Genomic DNA, 12,008 nt, shown 5'->3' with positions numbered 1-12,008 from the left:
AGTGGAATGTACAGCCTGTGGCATGTGGGAAGTCATGGATGCACCATGTGTCCTAGACAAACACACCTGCAGGAAGTGTCATTGGCTGTAGAAGCTTGAGCTCTGGGTTTCGGAATTGAGCGGCAGCTGGAGTCACTGTTGTGCATCCATGAGGTGGAGGACTATGTGGCTAGCATGTTTAGGGAGATGGTCACACTGCAGGTTAGGATCATGCAGGCAGATAGGGAATGGGTTATCACCAGGCTGTCTAAAAGAACCAGGTAGGTAGTGCAGGAGTCCCCTGATATGATCTCACTCGCTAATCGGTTTTCCATTTCGGATACTGGTGAGGGTGATGGTTCCTCAGAGGACTACAGTCAGAGTCAAGTCTATGGCACCACAGGTGGCTCAGATGCACGGGAGGGGAGGAAGAAGAGTGGAAGAGCAATAGTGATAGGGGATTCATTAGTCAGGGGAACAGCCAGGCGTTTCTTTGGCAGTAAACATGACTCCAGGATGGTGTGTTGCCTCCCTGGTGCCATGGTCAAGAATGTTATGGAGCGGCTGCAGGACATTCTTCTGGGGGAGGCTGACAGTCAAAGGTCGTGGTCCACATTGGTACCAATGACATAGGTAAGAAGGGGGATGAGGTCCTGAAAGCAAATTTTAGGGAGCTAGGAAGGAGATTAAAAAGCAGGACCTCAAAGGCAGTAAACTCAGGATTACTCCCAGTCCCACGTGCAAGTGAGCATAGGAATAGGAGAATTGAGTGATTTAACATGTGACTGGAGAACTGGTGTAAGAGGGAGGGCATCAGATTTCTGAGACGTTAGGACTGGTTCTGGGACAAGTGGGACCTGTACAAGATGGACGGGTTGCATCTTAGCAGGACTGGGACGAATATCCTCGCAGGGAGATTTGCGAGTGCTGTTGGGGAGGGTTTAAACAAAATTGTTAGGGGGATGGGAACCTGAGAGGGAGCTCAGATTGGAGGGAAGCAAAACTGGTAACTTGTCAGGGGTGTGGGAATCAGGAACAAGTATCAGAGAGAAATACCAAGATGCACAGAATACTGGGGGAGATAGATAGCACTAGAGTAGGGAATAGTAAGTTATTAGGTGGGGTCAGAGTAAGGGAGAAAGTAATAAAGTCTGAATCAGGGTTAATGTGCATGTATGTGAATGCATGGAGTGTGATTAATAAGACTGGTGAGGTACAGGTGCAGATTGCCATGTGGAAATATGATGTTGTGGCTATAACAGAGACCTGGCTCAAAGAAGGGCAGGGCTGGGTGTTAAATATTCCTGGATACTAGGTGTTCAGGAAAGATAGGAAAGGGAAAAAGGAGGAAGTTTGACAGTATTGATTAAGGAGAGCATTGCAGTGCTGGAAAAAAAGATGTACCAGAGGAGTCGAGGACAGAATCAATTTGGCTAGAGCTAAGAAACAAAAAAGTTGCAGTTACATTGCTCGGTATTGTCGATCAGGCACCAGCTAGTGGGAAGGACTTGGAGGAACAAATTTGCAAGGAAATTACAGAGAGGTGCAAAAATTATGGTGTAGTTTTAATGGGGGAACTTTAATTATCCAAACATTAACTGGAATAATAGTAGTATAAAGGGCAGTGAAGGGCAAGAGTTCCTAGAGTGTGTTCAGGAAAATTTTCTACAACAGTACGTTGCTACAAGAAGGAAGGCACTGCTAGACCTGGATCTTGGGAATGAGGTGGGCCAAGTGGATCAAGTATCAGTAGGAGAGCATTTAGGGGATAGTGATCATTGTATCATAAGGTTTAGGCTGACTATGGAAAAGGACAAAGAGCAATCCAGGGCAAGAATAATTAACTGGGGTAAGGCCAACTTCAATGGGTTAAGAATGGAGCTGCGACGAATAAATTGGAGTCGAAAGCTGGCAGGAAAACCGTTAGATGAACAATGGGCTGCCTTCAAAGAAGAGATAGTTCGGGAAATCTCGAAGGGGAAAAATAGGGCAAACAAATCCAGAGCTCCCTGGGTGACAAAAGAGGTAGAGATTAACAGAAAAAATAAAAAGTATGCTTATGACGGATGCGAGGTAGAAAATACTCCTGAGAACCCAGGCTGAATATAGAAGATCCAGAGGGGAAGTAAAAAACAAATAAGCGAAGCAAAGAGAGCATGATAAGAAACAGGCAGCTAGCATTAAAGGAAATCCCAAAGTTTTCTATCGGCATATAAATAGTAAAAGGGTGGTAAAAGGAGGAGGGGGGCCAATTAGGGACTAGAAGGGGGATTTACACATAGAGGCAGAGGACATAGCTGAGGTATTAAATGAATACTTTGCATCTGTCTTTACCAAGGAAGAAGATACAATCCAGGCAATGTTGAACAAGGAAGTAAAACAGACACTAGAGGGGTTTAAAATTGATAAAGAGGAAGTATGAGATAGGCTGTCTGTACTTAAAGTGAATAAAGCACCAGGACCAGATGAGATGCATTCAAGGATACTGAGGGAAGTAACGGTGGAAATCACAGAGGCACTGGCCATAATTTTTCAGTCTTCCTTAGACTCGGGGGTAGTGCCAGAGGACTGGAGAATTGCAAATGTTACACCCTTGTTCAAAAAAGGGTGTAAAGATAAGCCCAGCAACTATAGGCCAGTCAGTTTAACTTTCGGTGGTGGGAAAAATTCGAGACAAAATAATTTGGGACAAAATCAATTGCCACATGGACAGATGCGAGTTAATTAAGGAAAGGCAGCATGGATTTGTTAAGGGAAAAATCATGTTTAACTAACTTGCTGGAGTTTTTTGAGGAGGTAACAGAGAGGGTTGATGAGGGTAATGCTGTTGATGTGGTGTACATGGACTTTCAAAAGGCATTTGATACAGTGCCCCATAACAGACTTGTGAACAAACTTGTATCTCATGGAATAAAAGGGACGGTAGCAATATGGATATGAAATTGGCCGAGTGACAGGAAACAAAGAGTAGTGGTTAATGGATGTTTTCAGGCTGGAGGAAGATTTGTAGTGGAGTTCCCCAGGGATCAGTGTTGGGACCCTTGCTTTTCCTGATTTATATGAATGACCTAGACCTTGGTGTGCAGGGCACAATTTCAAAGTTTGCAGATGTTACGAAACTTGGAAGCATTGTGAACTATAAGGAGGATAGTGTAGAACTTCAAAAGGACATAGACAAGTTGGTGGAATGGGCAGACAGGTGGCAGATGAAGTTCAATGCAGATAAATGTGAAGTGATTCATTTTGATAGGAAGAACATGGAGAGACGATGTAAAATAAAGGGTACAATTCTAAAGAGGGTGCAGAAGCAGAGGGACCTAGTTGTATATGTGCATAGATCATTAAAGGTGGCAGGACAGGTAGAACAATTAATAAAGCATATAGTATCATGGGCTTTATTAATAGGGGAATAGAGTACAAGAGCTATGAAGTTATGTTGAACTTGTATAAGACATGAGTTCGGTCTCAGCTGGAATATTGCGTCCAATTCTGGGCGCCGTATTTTAGGAAAGACGTGAAGGCATTGGAGAGAGTACAGAAAAGATTCACGAGAATGGTTCCAAGGATGAGGAATTTCAATTATGAAGATAGATTGGAGAAGTTAGGACTGTTTTCCTTGTAGAAAAGAAGGCTGAGAGGTGATAGAGGTATTCAAAATCATGAGGGATCTGGGCAGAGTAGATAGAGAGAAACTGTTCCCACTCATGAAAGGATCAAGAACGAGAGGGCACAGATTTAATGTAATAAAAACAAGAAATGCTGGAAATACTCAGCAGGTCTGGCAGCATCTGTGGAGAGGGAAGCAGAGTTAATGTTTCAGATCAGTGGCCCTTCATCAGAACTAGCAAATGTTAGAAATGTAATAGGTTTTAAGCAAATAAAGCAGGGGGTGGGACAAGAGATAACAAAAGGCAAGGTGTTGATGGGACAGAGGGTCACAGAGAATAACTGACCAGAAGGTCTTGGAGCAAAGGCAAACGGTATGTTAACGGTGTGCTGAAAGACAAAGCATTAGTGCAGAGAGGGTGTTAATTGACAGAAATATTAACAGCCCTGGCCCAAAGCATAAACATGAAAAAAAACAGTGGGTAGGCACATGGTAAAAAATGAATGATGAAACAAACTAAATAAAATAAACAAATACAAAATAATAAATAATAAAAAACAAAAAATAACTAAAAATAAAAAGGGGTGCCCGTCATGCTCTGAAATTATTGAACTCAGTGTTCAGTTCGGCAGGCTGTAGCGTGCCTAATCGGTAAATGAAATGCTGATCCTCGAGCTTGCGTTGATGTTCACTGCAGCAAGCCCAGGACAGATATGTGGGCATGAGAGCAGTCGGTGGGGGTGGGGGGGGTGGGGGTGTTGAAATGGCAAGCAACCGAAAGCTCAGAGTCATGCTTTCGGACTGAACGGAGGCGTTCCGCAAAGCAGTCTCGCCAATGTAGAGGAGACCACATTGTGAGCAGCGAATACAGCATACTAAATTGTAAGAAGTACAAGTAATTCGCTGCTTCACCTGAAAGGAGTGTTTGGGGCCTTGTATAGTGAGCAGAGAGGACGTAAAAGAACAGCTGTTGCATCCCCTGCGATTGCTGGGAAGATGCCGTGGGAAGGGGGCGAGGTGTTGGGGGTAATGGAGGAGTGGACCAGGGTGTTGCGGAGGTAACGATCCCTTCAGAATGCTGACAGGGGAGGGGAGGGGAGGGGAAGATGCGTTTGGTAGTGGTATCATGCTGGAGGTGACGGAAATGGCGGAGGATGATCCTTTGGATATGGAGGCTGATGGGGTGGAAAGTGAGGACAAGGGGAACCCTGTCACCCTGTTCTGGGAGGGAGGGGAAGGGGTGAGGGTAGAGGTGTGGGAAATGGGCCGGACACGGTCGAGGGCCCTGTCAACCACAGTGGGGGGGAATCCTCAGTTAAGGAAAAAGGAAGACATATCAGAAGCGCTGTTGTGGACGGTTGCATTATCAGAGCACATGCATCGGAGGCGGAGAAACTGGGAGAATGGAATGGTGTCCTTAATGGAGGCAGGGTGTGAAGAAGTGTAGTCAAGGAAGCTGTGGGAGTTGGTGGGCTTATAATGAATATTAGTAGACAGCCTATCCCCAGAGATAGAGACAGAGAAGGGAAGGGAAGTGTCAGAGATGGACCATGTAAAGGTGAGAGAGGTGGAAATTGGAAGCAAAGTTGATAAAGTTTTCCATTTCAGGACTGGAGTAGGAAACTGCATCGATACAGTCATCAATGTACCGGAAAAAGAGTTAGGGGAGGGGGCCTGAGTAGGACTGCAACGAGGAATGTTTGACATATCCCACAAAAAGACAGGCATAACTAGGACCCATGCGGGTACCCATAGCAACATCTTTTACTTGAAGGAAGTGAGTGGAGTTGAAGGAGAAGTTGTTCAATGTGAGAACAGGTTCAGCCATGCGGAGGAAGGTGATGGTGGATGGGTACTGGTTGGGCCTCTGTTCAAGGAAGAAGTGGAGAGCCCTCAAGCTGTCCTGCAGGGGAATGGAGGTGTAGAGAGATTGGACGTCTGTTGTGAAGAGGAGGCAGTTGGGGCCAGGAAACTGGAAATTCTCAAAATATCGTAGGGCATCAGAAGAGTCACGGATGTAGGTGGGAAGAGACTGGACCACGGGAGAAAAAATAGAGTCAAGATAGGAAGAAATAAGTTCCATGGGGCAGGAAGAGGCTGAAACAGTGGCTCTGCTAGGACAGTCCTGTTTGTGGATTTTAGGAGGTAGAAGCAGGCTGTCCGAGGTTGCGGGACTGTGAGGTTGGAACCTGTAGAAGGCAGATCTCCAAAGGAGATGAGGTCAGTGACAGTCCTGTGGACAGTAGCCTGATGTTCGGTGTTGGGGTCATGGTCCGGGGGAAGTAGGAAGAAGTGTCTTGAGAGTTGGCAAGGTAGAGGTCGGTGCGTCAGACAACAACAGCACCACTCTTGTCTGCAGGTTTGATGACAATGTCGGGGTTAAACCTGAGAGAATGGAGTGCAGCAAGTTCAGAGGGGGACAGGTTAGAGTGAGTGAGGGGGGCAGAGAAATTGAGATGGCTGATGTCTCGCCGACAGTTTTCAATTATAAGATCTGCCACAGATTTAAGGTATTTGGTAAGAGAAGCAAAAGTGACATGAGGAAAAACCTTTTTCACGCAGTGAGTGGTTAAGGTCTGGAATGCGCTGCCTGAGAACGTGGTGGAGGCAGGTTCAATTGAAGCATTCAGAAGGGAATTAAACCGTTATATGAACAGGAAGAATGTGCAGGATTACGGGGAGAAGGCGGGGGAATGGAACAGAGGCAATTGATCTTCATGATGAACTGAATGGCCTCCTTCTGCACTGTAACCATTCTGTGATGAAGTCAAGCAAAACCCTGTGTAATGGCTCTTTTTTAACATTTTGAGGAACCAGATAGAGCCAGATAAATTAGCTTTTTGGAAACTGGAAGTCACGGCCCGAAAGCAGCAGTGTGAGCACATTCGAGATACCTTTACTGTGGAAAGGGATCTTTGTCACTGAGACTCTGTTGAAGAAGCTCTATGGAGGACTGTAATTTATGTTGGTGGATATTTATTACCGTACTGAACTCCACAGTCGCCACCATACTTACATTGCATTTTGCACATTCTCAAATCACTACGAAAAACATTCATGCTCATCTAGATGCCTTATTTCTAAGTGCAGAATCCTGTGATCCTCAAACCCCAGGATTCTGTAGCCAAGGAAGGATGTGAGCTGACCCTCCAGGCAGCATGTTCCTGTGTCTCCTACTGCCATCCCATGCTCATGTTGACATGCTGTATGATTTATCTGCAGCACCCTCCTCAAATGAACAAAATCCCAAGGGTCGAGGCAGTGGCGTAGTGGTATTGTCACTGGAGTGTAACCCAGCGACTCAGAGTATTGTTCTGGGGAAATGGGATCAAATCCCATCACAGCAGGAGGTGGAATTTAAATTCAAATAATAAATCTGGAATTAAAAAAAGCTAGTCTAGTAGAACCATTGGCGATTGGTGTAAAAACCATGTGCTTCACTAATGTCCTAAAGGAAATCTACTGTCCTTACCTACATGTGACTCCAGACCCACAGCAATGTGATTGACTCTTAAATGCCCTTTGAATAAGCCACTCAGTAGCATCAAACAACAACAAAGTCAATAAGGAATGAAACCGGGTGGACCACCCAGCATCGACCTAGGCACCAGAAACAACAACGGCAAACCCAGCCCTATTGACCCTGCCAAGTCCTCCGTCTTAAAATTTGGGGGCTCTTGTCAAAGTTGGGAGAGCTGACCCATAGACCAGTCAAACAGCAGCCTGACATAGTCATACGCATGGAATCATGCCTTACAGACAATGTCGCAGATGCCACAATCGCCATCCCTGGGTATGTCTTGTCCCACCAGCAGGAGAGACCCAGCAGAGGTGGCGGCACAGCGGTATACAGTCGGGAAGGAATCGCCCTGCGAGTCCTCAGCATTGACTCTGGACCCCATGAAGTCTCATGGCGTCTGCTCAAGCATGGGCAAGGAAATGTCCTGCTGATTGCCACCTACTGCCATCCCTCCCTCCCCTCACCTGATGAATCAGTAGTCCTCCATGTTGAACAGCACTTGGAGGAAGCACTGAGGGTGGCAAGGGCACTGAATGTACTCTGGGTGTGGGACTTCAATGTCTATCACCAAGAGTGGCTCGGTAACACCACTACTGACGGAGTTGGCTGAGTCCTAAAGGACATAGCTGCTAGTCTGGGTCTGCGGCAGGCGGTGGAGGAACCAACATGAGGGAACAACATATTTGACCTCATCCTCACCAATCTATCTGTCACAGATGCATCTGTCCATGACAGTATTAGTAGGAGTGACCACCGCACAGTCCTTGTGTAGACGAAGTCCTGTCTTCACACTGAGGGTACCCTACCTTGTGTTAGGGCACTGTGCTAAATGGGATCGATTTTGAACAGATCTAGCAATGCAAAACTGGGCATCCATGAGTTAAGAGGAAACTCTTTGTGCTCCGTATTCTTTGTTCATCAACTTTGTACAGATAAGTTCTGGGTGGCCTAACCTTGACGGATTTTCTGAGACTGGCAAACATCTTCCTCATCTGCATTCAGGCCCTGTTAATGTTAATATCTATGTTGACCCTTTGTTTCATCTCTTGCTGCCCTGTGGGTAAGTGAGGGAGACAAAATTGCCATCCTCTGGCAAACAAGGCAAATTTATTTTTGTCCACTTCCTGAAAGGGCAGCTCCACAACTATGTTAATAAATGAGAGATTCATAGTGGGCATTGTGTTATTTTTCAGAAACTGTAATGATTTCTTCACTCTTGATACAGTTGACCACACCATCCTCCTTCAACGTCTCTCCATTGTTGTCCAGCTGGATGGGACAGCTGTCATTTGGTTCCCTTGTTATCTATCTAATTGTAGCCAGAGAATCATTTGCAATGGCTTCTCTTCCAGCTCCCACACTGTTACCTCTGGTACCCTCCAAAGATGCCCCCCTTCTATTTCTCATCTACATGCTGCCCTTCAGTTACATCATCTGAAAGCACACCCAGCTCTACCTCACCACCACCTCTCTTGACTCCTCCACTGTTGCTAAATTGCCAGACTGCTTAGCCAGCATCCAGTACTGGATGAACAGAATTTTCCTCTAATAAAATACTGGGAAGACTGAAGCCATTGCTCTTGGTCCCTGCTCCAAGCTCCATTCCCTAGTTACTGCCTGCATCTCTCTCCCTGGCAACAGTGTGAGATTAAGCCAGTCTACTCACAAGCTTGGTGTCACATTTAGTCCTGAGATGAGCTTCCAACCTTATATTCATGCCATCACTAAACCCACCTATTTCCACCCCCGTAACATCACCGGACTTCGCCACTGTCTTAGCTGATCTACTGCTGAAACTCTAATTTGCCCCTTCGTTACCTCTGGACTCAACTATTCCAACACACTCCTGGCTGGTCTCCCACATTCTACCCTCGGTAAACTTGAGGTTATCCAAAATTCTGCTGCCTTTGTCTTAACTCACACCAAGTCACATTCCCCTATCACCCCTGCACTTGCTGACCTATATTGGCTCCCGGTCAAGCAATATCTTGATTTTAAAATTCTCATTCTTGTTTTCAAATCCCTCCATGGCCTCCTTATTTCTGTAATCTTCTCCAGCCCCACAACCCTCTGAGATATCTGCATTCCTCCAATTCTGTCCTCTTGAGCATCCCTGATTTTAATCACTCCACTATGAGGGGCTGTGCCATCAGTTGCCTGGGCCCTAAGCTCTGGAATGCCCTCCCTACACCTCACTGCCTCTCTACCTCACTTTCTTCCTTTAAGACACTCCTTAAAACCTACCTCTTTGACCAAGCTTTTGGTCATCTGACGTAATATCTCCTATGTGGCTCGATGTCAAATTTTGCTTTATAATGTTCCTGTGAAGTGCCTTGGAATGTTTTATTACATTAAAGGCACGATACAAATATGAGTTATTGTTGTTGCTGACTCATTTTTGGCACAAAAAGAGATTATTTCACTATTATATTCCAGCTACAGCCCTTTAACAGTTATTACTGTAGCAGATTATTTTCCACCCAAATGAACAAGCTCCCAGCAGGGTGCCCAGTCCAGTCAGAGCCTTGTGTTGATTAGGCAATTTGGCCAACCCTTTAAGATTTGTGTCAGTCAATTAATTAATGTGAATACACTTCCTTCACTGCCCAAATGCCACGACAGTAAAGTTATAAAGTTTCCCCTAAGTCCTGTGCACCTGTCAAGTTACAAATAAATAAACTACAATAAAAAGTTTATTGTACTCGAGAGTATTAAAAAAGGTGTCTGAATTATGAAAAGAATTTTGATGGATACTAACCGAATGCTTGCAGCAGCTTCCAGCGGAATATCTTTGCCTGTTTTGTGTCACTGATGCCTAATCTGATAAATCGCAGATGTGTTTGGAAATTAAAATCAGTCATTGACATTAATTGCTGAACAATACATAAATATTGTAGAATGTAGATAACCCCAAAGGAAAAACAATGAGTTTTTCAACTTTATAAGTTATATTTCAAATTTCTGAACTTCATAAGTGAGAATTGTGAGCCATTATTTCTGTAGTAAATACATTATGCTAAACTTGTGTTGAATCTTGGTTAAACTACACGTAGAGTACTGCGTATAGTTCTGGTCGCCATATAGAGGCATTGGAGAGGGTGCAGAGAAGATTTACAAGGATGATACCAGAAAGGTGTGCGTATACATATTGTTACGGACAGGTGGAAAGGGATGTGGGTGGTTCCCACTGTTCACCTCCCAACTGACCATAATCGTGTTTTGTTAAAATGCTGCATTAGACTCTGAGTGTTTTTCGGGTCAAATAAACAGACAAATGACAGGTTTTCTGGTCGCTTAAAAAAGATAACTATTTTTACACAATTCCCGACATGGTCACAACCTCACCCACATTCACTCACACACATACTCAAGAATAGATAGATAGAGAGAAAAGGGTAGGTAATTTAAAGTCCAAAGTAAGGTAAGTGTGTGTGGTTTACTGTAAACCTGTTGAATCTTCTCAGGAGGAAGTCTCTTTTAAAAGTGCAGGCCAGGGTGTTTGTACTCTTGAACTTGTTGAGGTGTTGTAGAGTTCTAGTGGTTACTAATCAGCACAAAACTGGTGGTATGGATTTTATTACCTTCACAGATGGAGAGTTTTAAAGTCACTTTGTGATGTCTCTGCTGTGGTGGTTGTTCAGTTATTGTTCAGCGGGGTTCTTCTTGCTTGACTGGATCTCTTGCACAGTCTCTGACTGGACTGCTTTCTGAAGGCGTTGGCTTGATTTACCCTCTCTCTCTAGAGGGCTGCCTTTTTATGTTAAAATTCCATCACATTAAAGTTTCTGTTAGGAGACACATGACCCTCTCCCTTGGTGTGACTACACAATGGACCAGGATGTGGAGACCATAGCTATCGATTGATGCTTGAATGGGGACCATTCTGTTAATACGGTGCTTTTTCACACCTATCATTTTGCTTTGGGCTGTGAGTCAGTCTGTCTTTAGAATCCTTCGTTAGTTTATTCATGTTGCTAAGAGTCATTTATATGCAGTAGTGCTCCTTTCAATTTCAAAGGGGTTCTGCCCATAGCTATTTCAGATGGGGTTAACGAGTTCCATCTTTTCAGACACATTTGTTGATTTCCAATATAGGATGGGTCATGTGACCACTGCTCCATTTTGACAGTGGTACAAGTGTCCATGTTCTTATGGTTTTGTTTAGCAGTTGACTTTTTAAATTCATAATTCTTCCATTTTATTGCTTATTTCATCATGGCTTCTTCCATGCATGACAATATTAGGAAAGAATGAACAGGCTGGGTCTCTTTTCTGTTGAAGAAAGAAGGCTGACGGATGACCTGATAGAGGTTTTAAAATTATGAAAGGTTTTGATAGAGTGGATACAGAGAGAATGTTTCCACTTGTGGGGAAGAGCATGACTAGAGGCCATCAATATTAGATAGTCACCAAGAAATCCAATAGGAAATTCAGAAGAAACTTCTTTACCCAAAGAGTGATGAGAATGTGGAACTTGCTACCACAGGGAGTTGATCAAGCGAATAGTATGGATGCATTTAAGGGGAAGATAGACAAGCATTTGAGGGAGAAGGGAATAGAGGGTTATGATAGATTTAGTTGAGGAAAGATGGGAGGAGGCTGGAGTGGAGCATAAGCAATGGCATGGACTGGTTGGGCTGAATGGCCTGTTTCTGTGCTGTATATGTTATGTAATGCTATGTAAAACATTGGACTAAATTTCTGCAGGTGGGCGGGTACAAAAATTTGTGCTGCCAGCTTGTGTGCCAGTTTGTCAGCACCATCCCTGCCCCTGGCCATTTTCTTGGATACAGATGGAGGTCAGAAGGGCTGCCCACCTACAAGTGGCAGGTAGCCAATTAAGAGGAGTTAATGGCCTTTTGGCAGAGGCCGACTGAAATTTTCCATTTGGCCTGTGGATCC

The 12,008-nt window shown here is 44.6% G+C and overlaps 1 protein-coding gene across 3 annotated transcripts in view; it reads left to right on the top strand.

Annotated features, from left to right (window-relative positions):
- Positions 1-12,008, top strand: part of iqub (IQ motif and ubiquitin domain containing) — a 131,989-nt gene that overhangs the window by 52,458 nt on the left and 67,523 nt on the right. The gene's annotated exons all lie outside the window — the stretch shown is intronic.

Source organism: Heterodontus francisci, chromosome 18, assembly GCF_036365525.1.
Source record: "Heterodontus francisci isolate sHetFra1 chromosome 18, sHetFra1.hap1, whole genome shotgun sequence".
NCBI lineage: Eukaryota > Metazoa > Chordata > Chondrichthyes > Heterodontiformes > Heterodontidae > Heterodontus > Heterodontus francisci.
This window is presented reverse-complemented; position numbering and strand designations above follow the sequence as displayed.